Raw genomic sequence first — 14560 nt, 5'->3', positions numbered from 1 at the left:
AGTTTATTGTGGAGGCAAAAAATAAAGATGATTTGATATTGGCCTAACCAGTGGACACAAACCTGCATCCAGAGGGGTGATATTGTTGTTCTGTGTCAGCTGGATGTGTGGGGAAAGACTTTGCCAAGCATCAAAGTATCAGGACTGTGTTTTTCACCTTCAGTTGGAGTTCGTTGTTCAAAACTGAAGCAACATTAATGCTATAAAGGCACCGCATGCCCACATCGATGTTTTAATTGTGCCTAACTTGATCTTCAAGATTTCTTGTTTCAGTTAAAACAATATTTTTGTTACAATGAATTGGCAAGTTACAGAAGTAAATAATTTATTACGAATCTCTATATCTTTCTATTTAGATCTGAGACGTTTGTCTCTGATAGTTTGTTTTAAAGGGGCAACACTGACATTGTCTGTATTCTTAATTCGCTTTTATGTCTTCATTTTACCACGAAGTAGCTTATGCTAGTACACATCGGGCAGCAGGCATAATCGAGGCCTGCTGGGAGCTGTAGTAGTGAAACTTCGTTCCAAGTAATTTGTCTTTTTTTCTTGAAGGAATTTCAGCATGCTTCATTTTTACGTGACAGCTGAACAGCAGGTTACCCGGTTGCACGTCTTCAGGAAAATTATAGATTAAGTCCTTTGTAATACAACTGAACTATTCAATGGAAGCTTTTGAAAGAGAAGCCAACGCGGAAGTGGGATGAGAACTGCTTGGAGTTTCCGAAGTGTACTTGAAGGCACCATAAGGGCGGAGTTAGCAGTGAAGTTTAGCCTAGCAGGAAACACCGAGGCACCACCGTAGCAGGGAAAGAAAGCAGGCGACCGAGGTTTAGTTTTAACCGGTCATCAGATGTGAGATTTCCTCTGCAAATACGTTGTCGCTTGGATCCTGGGAGTACTCGCTTTCGGCCTGCTCACATTTTCATTGACTTGATAAGACGAGAGAATTCGTAGTGAACTAAATAGCAAGCACTGGCCGGAGGTGGAATCTGCTTCAGCGGCTGTAGACGGTGAACATCGGCGGAGCAACGGCCGTTTTGTATCAGGTGAGTTGGGAGGTGGGCCCTCATATTTACACAGGGCTGGCGGCCACAGGTGTTTGCTCGTGAACCTTTTGGCGAACAATTGAACTGCGCAGTTTATCACAGCCACCTGTTTTCGGTTAACTACCTGAAACGAATTCAACCGAAACTAGCTAAAGTTGTTTAGGCGAGCACCATTCTTCCAGTTGTTCAGTGGCTAGCTGGCTAATCTTTATTCTTCATATCCCTCTCAAATATCGGTGTTGTCTCAACTATCAGCACATTTACGAATTTCTTAGAACTAGTTACACCGCCTTATTCATGGTGACAAAGTAAGGGTCGATAAGCCACATGTTCAACTTTTAGCAAGTAGTTTCAGTTATCAGAAATGCATTCTCACTAACAAGAACTTATGCTTCACTGTTTGCTTTATGTCGAATTTACATTACTCCGCGAGTAAGATGTCAAAACGTTTCAGTCATATCTTAATTGAAAAAAATAGTTTTTCGACAACCAAGCCAACACTGGATCGCAATTTTTGCTCTTACACTGGTAAGGATGTGTTTAAACCAAAGTTTGTATTGTGATTGTTTGACCGCTGGCTAGCTTGTTAACTATAAACCTAAAGTAAACGGTACGCCCTTGCAAAGATAACTAGCTTAAGTAGGCGTTAGCACACACCTGCGCCTAACGACTGCAACTGGAAGCAGTTCATTTAGCAAGTTCAAAACTGACAATTGATCAGTGCTTTACTCAATGAACAGTGCTTTAACTCGTCACGTCAGTTGTATCGAGTAAACTGTGGTGTTTCTTGCTAACCTGGGTGTGTAGCCAGGTGAGCATTAGCTGCAGCTAGTGTTGCATGATTACGGAAACGTAAAACTTGAACTAGGTGTGTCTCCCCAGCAGGTATAAGGCCCTGAGTCAACGATCTGGTTTCAGACATGAGTAACTAGTGTGTGTGTGTGGAGGGGGTACGCATGAGGGAGAGGCGTTTTACCTGTTTGGCAAGTCTCAGGAAAATTCACAATAAAATGACGAAATTTACAATAGGGCTGCCACTATCGACCGTATAGGAGATTAGATGATTAAGTTTCCTCCAAAAAACATGACCATTCAATTTAGGTTATTTCATTTCGACAAACTGTATGCCATTGTATAATGACACTACGAAATGAGAACAAAAGTTTCCATATTAAAGTGCAACACAAAAGTATAGTTAAACTGGACTCTCCGATACGATTAGAAAAAAAATAAATGGATAAGGGTTATTATTCACGTCAGTAGTGCAACTACAAAAAATAAAAAAGTAATAAAGTTTGGGCTCTATATTAAAGTGGAACATGGACATGATGGATATTTTACAAGCACAGAGCAACGAAAGCAACTTTTTCTCCTAATTGTCTAAATGTTCTCTGACTTTGGCGGCAGCTTTGACTTCTACATGTAAGATGTCTGTAGAGCTGTTTTTTTTTTTTTTGTTTGTTTGTTTTCTTTTTTTAACCACATGTATATAGTGAGTTTGTCAGACAGTGTTGCGGTTATGAAGGATTTAAGTGGTGGACAGGAGCAGCTTGGTAGTTGGTAGATGATGTTGTTAATGAACTATGTTTAAGTCGCTGTTATATACTTGTTCTGTCGTCTGACAGCAGAAACCGATAAATACATGCCTGAGAACAGCTCTATTGGGAATACAGCTATATTAATATACTGTAGAAGCTCTCTATAAGCACAGAGAGCAGGAAAGAAGCCAACAGTTGTAAAGGGCCTCCTTGCTAAATAGTACTTATCTATTGCTCTGCAAGGGCTCCTGCATTTTTTTCTGCTGCTGAGGTATGCTTCTGGGGTTTTTGAAAATGTAGGAATCAAATCAGATTGGATGTCTTCTAAATCTGTAGCGCTTACCGCAGCTGTCCAGTGACTGGAACCAAAAAACAACTGATGTCAAGAAGGAAAACATGCTGTAACGAAATAAAGTAAAGAAAAAACACACACATTGGTTGAAAATATTGACATTAATCCAGCTGATAATGCCAAATGATCATGGCAGCTCTGATTTCAAATAAAATACAAAAATTCCATTACAGCTAAACTTACATTGTATCCTTTGATCCAAAGCCAGCTCTCAAGCCCTTTCAGACAAGTACTCCATTCTGTTAATCTCACAGCAACTGAACAAGTCAACCTCCTGTCTGAATATAAACTCTGGTAACTTTTCCGTAAAAGTTGTGCCACAGTCTTACTAGGTCAAACCTAGCAGCATTTCTGCATCACTTTCAGCATGGCACAGGTCTGAATGGCACCCAGTCCCATTAATGATCCCTTGAGTTGTGTGACAAGACTTTAGGGTATTCTTTTTTCCAACACTACAGCATGATTATTTGCCTGAAAAACATCACATAGCGCAAAAGACACAGTTTCTGTGCCAAAATTAGGATGCAAGTTTTTGAAAAAATGAATGGCATGTTTTATGTAAGCCAACTGTTACCTTGTGCAAACCTCTAATTCTTCAAAAACGGTTCTTTAAATTTTCAATGCAAAACTTGTACAGCACTCAGACTTCAAATCTGGACTCGATACTGCTGAAAGAGACACAGGCTGCAGTCTTTCAGTTCCACCTGCATCAGCCCAAGACAAGCCAAACAAAAAGCCATTGTTCTCAGTAGACAGTGCTGTTTGACCTGCATGGCAAAGTCCACCTGAAACTATCATAAAGGCAAAATAAATGGCCCTTCCCAAATGCAGGGCAAGACAGAGATGAGCTTTTGCCAGGTTTAAAGCAACGTTTTGAACAAAGCAGGAATTTCTGAGCAGTATTTGCTGTATAAACAGTACGAATATGCCGGCAAAACAGTCAGTGTTGATTTCAAAGGCTTCCTTTTTCAAACTTTTAACAGAAGCATAAATTTATTTCACCTAGTGTTGGTGAACGAATGTACATTAGCCATACCTTCGTTGTAAACTTTAGACGGAGCGCTTGGACAGACTGTCCTGCTGTGTTTAAAGCTGTTAACTGCTAACTTCATTCCTTTTTTACCTCCCCAATGTGCAACACATTATCTGGCAGGAAAAGCTGTTCTGTGGTTTGCTAATGGGATGGCATCGGAACTACATAAGCTTTAAAGTGTTCTCTTGCTCATCAGACTTTACAGCAGATAAACATTGTGAAAATGTTGTGATAGCTAGTACTGTAAGCTACCAATATTGCACCTTGCTCGAGTTTAGCCTGGCTCTGAATGATTCAGAGCTCGTACCTTAAATCTTGAGGGAAAAAAAAGGCTCTGCATGTCTGGACTTGGTGCAAGTATTTAATTAAAAAGTGTTTGATATGAAGACTTGTATCAAAGTAAATGGTTAGCAGTGATGAAGCTTATAGCAACATCCAGTCTGACATATTACAAAAGCAGAGAATAAATGTATACAGAAAGTAACTCTTTGACAATCTTATCGAAGTCTGTTCAAGCTATGTTTGTGCACATATCTAGAACTATTTTCATTGGCAGCATGTGTAGGATTTGCTGATGGGGTAATCAAGACTTCAGAGAGGAAGCCTTGTTTGATACAGAGTTGTGTCCTGTATGCAGGTAGTTTAGTTTTTTGTTTTTTTTTAAATGACATAAAGGCCACATGCAGTTTGTGTAAATAAAAATAAAACGAAAACTGCTTTCCTTTTCATTTGCAAAGCTGATCTCCGAATTGCATATGCACCATGAATGGACAGCTGACACAATTAGTAAAGCCAGTAATGATGCAGCAGCTGCTACCTGAAGAGCCTGTGTTCAGTCAGTGTAGCCATGGGGTTAGCCGTAAAATACTTTAACTGGATGAGTTGTAGAAGAACTCCAATGTCATACAGTTGTCATGAAGAGAAAGATTCCCTATAGAGACCAAAACAATTTTGGACTAGGTTGTGAACATGTGTAGTTAATCTGTAAAGTTTGACATTTTAACATGAGTGTTTGTGCAGAAGTGTTTTTGGAGCAAGCCTCATGTGGTCATTTGAGGAACTGCAGTTTTTGGGACCTCCTTGGCAGAGATTGCCACATGTTGAATACTTTACTGCTTTATCTTGTATTTTGCTATAAATAGGACCAAGTTTTCCAAAGTTGGACTATAGTGTATTGAGGAGAGACCTGAAACTAGCAATTTACACCATAAACATATCTCAGAAAATGTCTGAGGCAATAGATTGAGGGAGAAGTAGGGTCTTTTGCTCCTTGTCTTCTATCTCATCAGATGTCTTCAGAGTCGTCCCCTGCTAGCCAGCTTTAAAGCACTGTTGTGTTGGCCTCATTTTTCAGAACTGGGAACTACATTTGTCTTATGTACAGTTTGAATGGCAGCTTCAGCGAATGTTGCCATCGCATGTCTTATGAATCCCATCATGTTTTCTTGAAGTCAGTTACTATTGCACTTGCACAGCTAGAAAAAAAATACCTTTCAAGAATTTTTTTCCCTGGATTTTCACTCAGGGTTTTTAATCATCATTTTAAAAAGAACACATTAAAGGTGGATAGAAGAGCGCCTTTTGTCAGCATTGATTCAACTCTTTTAAAGACTGTCTGTTTTGTCCAGCTTGAGTAACATACTAGGATAACAAGTAGGGTTGCAGCAAGAAACCTGCAGTTTATCTGCTGAAAGAATACATGGTCACAAAGGACCAGTTCTGTAAATGCAGAGGTGAAAGAAGTTGTTTGGTGTCAACATAGCTAGTACTTTGACATTTCATAGACAAATGCACCTTTTTGGTGAAACAGTTTGACCTACATTGATGTTTGGGTATATTCTGAACATTAATCACATGGGACTGCCAAATGTTATCTTAATGTTCCTGCCAATCACCACTCTAAAGCGAAAACCTGACACATTCAAGTAAACAAGTAAACAATTAATAGGACACTAACCAATCTGTAACATTAGTGTATTGACACTTACCTGTCATACTCGCGCAGTGGTCATTTATTGTCTGGCAGACCTGATATGTCAACGATGTCTATTTGATAATGTGATTTGTGTCATTCCTGATGTTCCTGTTCAAGTTTGATGGGATGCATTTATTTGAAATCTGTTTTGTTTTGCTCACGTGGCTATATTTTGGTACAGGCAAGTGAGCTGACATTGAATTTTTTCTGCATGAACTCCTTGTCCTGAGGAGTATATAAATTAATTGCTCAGGTCAGAAGGCACTGTCAGTTAGAATCTGAAACTCAACTACTGTTAACTTTGTGTTTCAGATTTATCTCCCTTGGTTCTGATTACAGGAAGGAGGGAGTGAGTTGGTGGGAGATATATCCTGCCAGCCACTCCCAAAACTGACAAGATCTCATTTCTGTTGTGTTAGGGACACTGGAAGGAAGCATCTCTGTAGTGTTTGCTTTAGTGATGGACTCCTCCCACTCTTCTCTTATTAACTGCATTCTTCTGTCTTAACACAGGAAAGTAGCTTGTACTTCATATGTATTCACCAGTACAAAATGTTATCCCAGTTTCAGCAACAGCCACGTGATGGTTTCTATTCCATGCTGCTCAGATGGATTCTCCTTCTTCCATTTCCCCCTCCTCTCCTCCCCTCCTCACCCTCTGCTGTGTGCACAGACCTGACACAAATAACACCTGTAGTACACCACTCAGTGCTGAATTGAGGGGACTTGTTTCCATCCCTACAACCAATAATAGCTCAGTGATTTCCAGTTCAAAATCACAGAGAGGTTTCATTCAGTGCCTCAATGTGCTTGATAGTCACATGTGCCTTTATGATCAGACTACATGCCTTTATAGTCCTCTCAGTCTGTTGAGTCTAAAAGCATCTGCCAAGCAGGTTCTGATACAACCGTTGGAATGTGGTTTCTGTTTTTAGGTTCAGTTTTTTTGGCACGTTCAAAATGAATGTTTGCACTTCCAATTTATGACTTGATCAGATGTCACAAGAAAGCATTGATTGTTGTTGCATACTTTTTTCTGTCTTGCTGCAAGTGCCAGCATAGCTGCAGATTGCATAATTCCACAAGTTAAATGTTTTGGATGCCTGGCATTTCCTGGCAAGTCATTCTTGCTCTGAAGCAGTATGCTAGCTATGTCTGAGTGACATAGCTCAAGCAGCAGCTCTGCTGGTCAAGATGCTTTTTCTTGAGGTGGCTATTGTTATGTCCAGGCATGTTTTGTGCATTTTTGTTCTTCCATTGACTCCTTTCTGAACTTAGAAGGTTCCGTTTATATGCTGGGAATTCGATGACATCACTTACCTGTAGATTAGGGCATAACAAAGGTAACCTTGCAAAGGGAGAGCAAACACATCCAGGATGATATATTGAACAGCAGGGATGAGTTTTCAGAATGTGACTATGTGAGATGAGCCGATAAGGCTGTTGAATTTGTGATCAAAGGTAAATACAGTTGTTAGCATTATCTTGTTGAGAGGTGAGCTCAAGGTAGATCAAACAGTGTGATGATAGACGAAGCATTCACTGCTTATGTTTTGCCAAGTTAAATTTCTGGGAAAATCCATGTATGAGAGTAGAGCTGGGATGCACCATAGACTAGCACTGGGCTGAAACTGATTTCATAAGCTGTGGCTCTGTGTTACCCACTTTTCACATCCTATTGTTTTTCTAGTTAACCTGAAACTGACAGGTAGTTCCTGTCACAACAGCTTTGTTCACATTCTTAGCAATGTCGGTGAAACTTTGTGTATTGTGTGCATAGCAATTCACATCGTTACCTGCTCAACAGGTGAAGTTAGTTGTTGTTATGCTAACCGTTTTTCCCTATCAAAATAGTAAACTTTTAAAGTTCCGTGTAATCATGACTGTATAATAATCACAATAATAATGGCCATTAACAATGACTTTGGGGAAGTTTTGGCAGAACAGTTTAATTCACTGAGCAATAGCTAGAAAATAGCCATATAAGGAATCAAAATTGGGAATCAAAATAGGGTTGTAATCTGGAATGTCACCAGTAAATATTTTCATTTTCGGTTAGTCTGCTCATTGTTGTCTCCATTAATTGTGTTGTGTCTAAGATAATGGATAATGTAAAAAGCTAATTCATTTTGAGGTTTTGTTTTATTGGGGATCTAATAACCAAAGCCCAAAGCTTGAGTATATTATACTTTATGGCAAAAAATGTGATCATTTCTACTTTGGAATTGACGGAACATAATGAAGCACTTTTCAGAATAGTTGCATATAATTTTCTTTTGAATCTCTTGGTGGAATTGCTTGTAATATACTTTTTTTTTTTTTTTTTTTTTTTTTTTTACAAAAGGCAATGGGTTTTACAGAGTATCATTATTTATATATCATATTTATTTAGATGCGGTTGTCACCTACACTCCCCTCCAAAAGTATTGGAACAGTGTAGTGAGACCAATTCCTTTATTTTTGCCGTAGACTGAAAACATTTGGGTTTGACATCAAAAGATAAATATTAGACAAGAGATCAACATTTCAGCTTTTATTTCCAGGTATTTAAATCTGGATCTGATGCAAACATTGCTATCTTCTAAGTTGTGTAACAGCACACCAAATTTTTAGGTGAGAAAAAGTATTGGAACAGATAAACTTCAAGTAGATTAAAGTGAATAAGACCTAATATTGATTTGCAAATTATTTGCTTGCAATAACTGCATCAAACCTATGACCCACTGACATCACCAAACTTTTGCATTCTTCTTTTCTGATGCTTTTCCAGACTTTCACTGCAGCCTCTTTCAGTTGTTTTTTTTTTTTTTTTTGGGCAGTTACTCCCTTGAGTCTCTTTTGTTCAGCATGTAATATGCAGCACTGTATTGTTGAAATCTGGAGATTGACTTGGCCAGTCGAAAATCTTTCACTTCTTGCCCCTGATGAACTCCTTTGTTGCTTTGACTGTGTGTTTTGAGTCATTATCTTGCTACATGATGAAATATCTCCCGATTAGTTTGGTTGCATATTTCTTTAAATTGGCAGACAAAATGTTTCTGTAGACTTCTGAGTTCATTTTGCTGCTGCCATCATGTGTTCCATCATCAATGAAGATTAATGAGCCCGTCCCAGAAGAAGCCATGCAAGCCCAAGTCATGACATTACTTCCACTGTGTTTCAGAGATAAGCTTGTTTGTTTGGGATCATGAGCAGATCCTTTCTTTCTAAAAACTTTAGCCTTTCCATCACTTTGAAAAAGGTTCATTTTTGTCTCATCAGTCCATACAACTTTGTCCCAGAATTTTTGAGGCCCCTTTCTGTACTTTTTAGCAAATTCCAGCTTGGCCTTTCCCTTCTTCTTGCTAATGAGGGGTTTGCATCTTCTGGTGTAGCCTCTGATCTTTTGTTCATGAACAGTAGATTGCAATATCTTCACTCCTGCCCTCTGGATGTTGTTGCTGATGTCAGTGACAGTTGTTTTAGGGTCTTTCTTTACAGCTCTCACAATCTTTCTGCCATGAACTGCTGCTGTTTTCCTTGGTCTACCCGTTGGCCGTCTGATATGTAGTACAACAGTGGTTTCTTTCTTCTTCAGAACATTCCAAATGGTTGGTAAGGGTTAGGGTTATGGCCAATGTTTGTGCAAGGGTTCTGATTGATTTTCTACCTTCTCTCAGCTTCACAATTGCTTGTTTTTCACCCATAGACAGCTCTCTGGCTTTCATGTTGGTTTCACCTCCAACTTTAGATGCAGTCTGCAAAGGCAAAATCCAAATCTGAAACTGAACGGAGAATTTGAGTGTTATTTATTGTTGAAAAATCAATGTAATAGGACACATCAGGGCAACAAAACACACCTGTCAGTCACATGTTCCAATACTTTTGTTCACATGAAAAATGGGTGTGTTCAAACAAAAGATGCTGTCTTCTAAGTTGAGTATCAGATCCAGATATAAATACCTGGAAATAAAAGGAAATAAAACTTGTCTCCTTCATTTGAGGTCAAACCCAAAAGTTTTCAGTCTACAGCAAAAATAAAGAAATTGGCCTCACTGTTCTAGTGCTTTCAGAGGGGAGTGTATATACATTCCTCTTTATATGGATACACTGAGAAGGAAACCCTAACATTTCATATTCCAACTGGCCAGGTGTGAGGCAAATTATTTGAATTATTTTACACTTCCATTAAGTTATGAGTTAAGGACCAAAACTGCACGTTTGATACCTGAAGTGTGAACTATAAAAATATGTCTACAAAATGATGATTAAGGAAATGTTATAGAAAGTCACAGGCCAGAATCACAAATGGTGCCACATTTTGAACAAGGCGAGGAGACACCCAAATTTATAGTAGCTCAACGACGGACATCTGGACCTGTACATGGAACTCTGGTGGTGAGTGACTTTTAGTAGTTAGCCTGATAATGTCACAATCATCGTACTAAGAGTTCCCAACTCTGGACAGGTGGTCAGAGGATAATGTTGTAAAATCAACAAGGTCACACAGCAAGTGCTGTCTACCTCCTGACACAGAAGCATCACAGGATTGTGCAACTTTTCCTCCAATGAAAGCCATGAACTTGTTTCTGCGATATACCAATACGCCTATTTCAAACTAATTATATGTTTACCAAGTGCTTCAGACATGTTGCCTGATTTCCTCAGCTTATTCAATATTCTGCTCTTTCTTCTTCTCAGTCAGGCAGTAGAGAATTTCGAGGAGGTAGTCAATCTAATCGTTTGAACCGTTGCCCTTAAACGTCACTACGGGGCATATAATTGTGATGTTCATTCCCAGCTTTGGCCCCTTGATAAGTAGCTAGTGTAGAAATAACAAGTGTGTATTTTAGTGACAGGGTAATATGTGCTCTGTCTATGCATTTACTTAAAAGGCCACAATTACTCTGGTTAGAGACGAACAACTGTTGGATTAGGGATGTGTGAAAACTGCAGAGAGAAACTAGCCCCTGACATGTGACATGTTTTAGGGGCTGGTTTTACTGGATGAATCATAGCTTTCCATATTGTATGTGGGATTGACTGTTTCCATGTGCGCCTATGTAAGGATTGTATTCCTGCTGTCGTTTTTCATCAGTAGATTCTTCCATTAGCCCTTAGGAGCTGTCTTGTTTATGAGGCAGACCTCCCACCCTGCCATTGTCAGCAGATCTTATGGCTTTGAGCTCGCACTTTCTGCTCCACTGCTTCTCCTGGGACTGTCTCACACACACTCGGTGTCTACAAGGACTACAAGCTTATAATGTGCCATTACAATAAGAATGGTGTTGTCCTGTGCGAATTGTTATTGGCTGCTTGGTACTGCATTACTTGCTTTCTCATCACTCTTATTCTATTTCTGAATGTTTTTATTAGGTCTTTAGAGTTGTTGGTTGTTAAAGTTGTCATGAGAGTTCTGACACTGATATCAGCATTGCATGGGCACTACAGTACTATGCAAAGTTTTTAAGCACTTTCAATGTTAAGATTTTTATCACACGTGTCATCATGCATTATCATCATCTGATTGTTCCCAAGCTCTCGCAGAACTCTGATCTCAACATCGTGGAGTCAGACTGTGATGACATGAAGAGACTGAAGACACTGAGAGACTAAATCAACTAAAGAGCTGTGGCAGGTTCTCCAGAGCGCCTTTTAGACATGCACTGCTATCCATTAATCTGACAGCATCCTAATATGTCTGCTGAATGTCTCAATGAGCACCTTGATCACTATTCTGCAAAAGTTACAACAGCCGTCTACCTTGGTCAAACCTTGAAACATTTGTGTGCCACTTTCAACATGACACAACTCTAAAAGACAAGGTTATTGTACCTTTAGTTTCCACACACAGACCTCAAAATCCCGAAACACATTTCATATCAGGTTTGCCTCAATCACTTTGCTCAGCAATTTCACATTTCTTACAAATTGAAATGCCTGTAAAATTTCAACTTTACTGTAATGACAAGAGAGTCTGTAACAGCTCAGGTTAATGAGACTTATCAGTAATGTAATCCAGGTTTTCACAAAATATTAACAGGACCTGAAGTATAGTTTGTTGTTTCCAGCTGTTTGTAGGAATCTAGAGCAGTGCTGTTCAAAATGTGACTGTTTGCAAAGATCTGATTGATTGTCTCTGGTATTGTATTGGTGCTTGCAGTTGTCTTAATATCACCAATCAACTGCTTATTAAAATTCCCTCACACTCCAATCTGACTGTGTTATCAAAACATTAACATTAAAACTGAAAGCAGCTAACACCACTAGCTAATATCGGCACCATCTGCACAGCAAATAGGAGCTGATCAAAGCATCCAAATAACAGCCAATAATAGTAACAGCCAAGTTTATTGCTCTTCGGTCCTGGTTGGCCCTTTCTCCATATTGGGACAATTTCATGTTAAACTGGATTAATTAGGTTCCTGCTGTTGCTATGTGTGAAAATACACACAGCCCTCTCTCTCTTTTGAGACTCTCGTGGATCCTACCACTGTCTGATACTGCAGCTGAAATACAGTGGTGGGAAAAAAAAGTTTTCGGACACCCTTAAAATTTTACACAATCTCAAATATTATCATGAAATATTTGTGGAAAAATCTTTTTTGTGTTTCAAAAGGTGTGGCTACATTAGACAGAAACAAACACAAATTATATTTTTTTGTTTATTGTTTACAAGAAAACTAACAAAACTAAATTCTTGACAGTTTCAATATGTCAGTTCTCAGCATTGTCAGTATCAAAGTCAACAAATAACAGAATATGTTCAAAACTGAACAAAACATACCGGTAAATAAACCATCACATCATCAAATTGCTATTTAGTAATCCTGCCATTAGCATGCAGTAGAGCTCTAATCCTGACTGGCATGTTCCCCACGAGCCTTTCACACTGTGGAGGGCTACTCTTGTCCCATTCTTCTTGAATTACTGCTTTTAATTCTTCTAAATTCTTTGGTTTATGCTTTGAAACAGACCTATTGATAATCCACCACAGATTATCAATGGGGCTCATATCCAGGCATTGAGATGGCCATTCTAAGGCCTGGACACTGTGGCAAGTGGCAGTGTGACACTGGTTATGTTGCAAGGGGCATTATCTTGTTGAAACATCCAGTTTTGGCCTTGACGGAACAGTGCAAGAATGGAGTATGTGGGTTTGGAATGGCACAATGTGCCATCACAGACAGTGAGATAACGAACACCAGCAGCACTCATACATCCGCAGACCATGATACTGCTTCCACCATGCTTGACAGTAGGTACTGTGCATGCTGGAGATAATGCTTCGCCTGGCTTCCTTCGTACCCTCACATTAGCAGGAGGAAGGCTTCAAAAGCTTCAAACTTGACTCATCTGACTACAGAATCTCCTTCCAATTCCAGTTCTTGTGTGTTTGTGCCCAATGATGAGGGGCTAACCTCGGTCTCTCATTGATCAGGGGCTTCTTGACAGTCGGCCACGTACAGTGCGGGTGGAACACTGGACACCAGTTTAGTGTGACCACTGCTGCTGAAGTTCCTGTGATGTCATTTGATGGTTTTCCCTGCACATGCGGATCAGGGTGCGGTCATTTCTTGCTGAAGAAACTCTTGGACCATTGGTCTTCCAAGCTGTTGGTTCGTCTGTATTTCTGGAGAGTGTATCAAACTGCTGAAGGAATGCGTCTGCACTTCCTGGCTATCTGGCGGCAACTGTACACTTCCTGGCTGAGAATTTGTATCTTCAGACATGTTTCCTGCGTTAGGTTCCTTGTTTTAGCCATTTTTGTCTCTGAGGAATTTTCAAATGTGCTGGCTTTATATAGACTCGAAGCATGGCAACAAAAATTGTGTCTTTTTATAAAAAGCACGACCTTCACTAAATGACCCAATACTCAAAGTTTCTTATGTATTTTTATGAAGCCAATCAATTTGAAGTTTTCAATGGCTTTTTTTTCGGATTTGTTTAGTGTTTTGGCTGTGACTGTACTAAAAGAAGTTGCACTTGAAGACCTAAGAGTGATTCTTAATGCAATATTTCACAAATGCATGGGGTGTCTGAAAACTTTTTTTTTTTTTCCACCATTGTAGTTCCTAGCTGCTAGAAACTATAGTGTCATTCTGTGTTATAGCTGACCTGTCGGATGTGGAGACATGTTGACCTACACAGTGTGACCGGCCATTGGATCTTGGTTCAGATTGATTTGCACTTCACATTCTCTTGGTGATCATTTCAAAGTATGAGTTTTTTAAAAAATGGGTTTTTATTGTTCTAAACAGCTGGACAAAAGCTCCTGTTAGTATCTTGTGGAGGAAAATCAAACTTCAGTTACATTCATTAATGGTGAGTTTCATTAATCCTTAAGCTGTTAGTGTCTGTTTTCATTGCAGAAAAAATTATTTAGTACGGACATTTCATTTGGTTGGTTAATAGACTTGAAATTGTAGAGCAATGAGCATGAAAAGGTGTGTTGGGATTTTGGCGCACAAACTATATAGTACACGTCTCTGTGATGTTGTCAGGTGAATATTGATGTTGTAATCTCAAAAAATTCTTGCCTAAATCACTTCATACAACTCAAAGTACCACTGACTTGTGTGTCTGTCCTTTAATGTGACGGTTCAGTTCAGAATTATTGAAAGGTGAAACTAT

General features: G+C 39.3%; 1 protein-coding gene across 1 annotated transcript in view; it reads left to right on the top strand.

Annotated features, from left to right (window-relative positions):
• Window positions 1–769: 769 nt before the first annotated feature.
• The window catches only part of llgl2 (LLGL scribble cell polarity complex component 2), a 46032-nt gene continuing 32241 nt past the window's right edge, over window positions 770–14560 (top strand). Inside the window, exon 1 of the mRNA XM_023289018.3 lies at window positions 770–1049. The gene's annotated coding sequence lies outside the window, so the exon portion shown is untranslated. The remainder of the gene's footprint in view (window positions 1050–14560) is intronic.

The sequence above is a fragment of the Amphiprion ocellaris genome, chromosome 18 (genome assembly GCF_022539595.1).
Source record: "Amphiprion ocellaris isolate individual 3 ecotype Okinawa chromosome 18, ASM2253959v1, whole genome shotgun sequence".
Taxonomy (NCBI): Eukaryota; Metazoa; Chordata; class Actinopteri; family Pomacentridae; genus Amphiprion; species Amphiprion ocellaris.
The sequence above is the reverse complement of the archived record's forward strand: the minus strand, read 5'-3'. Positions and strand labels throughout refer to the sequence as shown.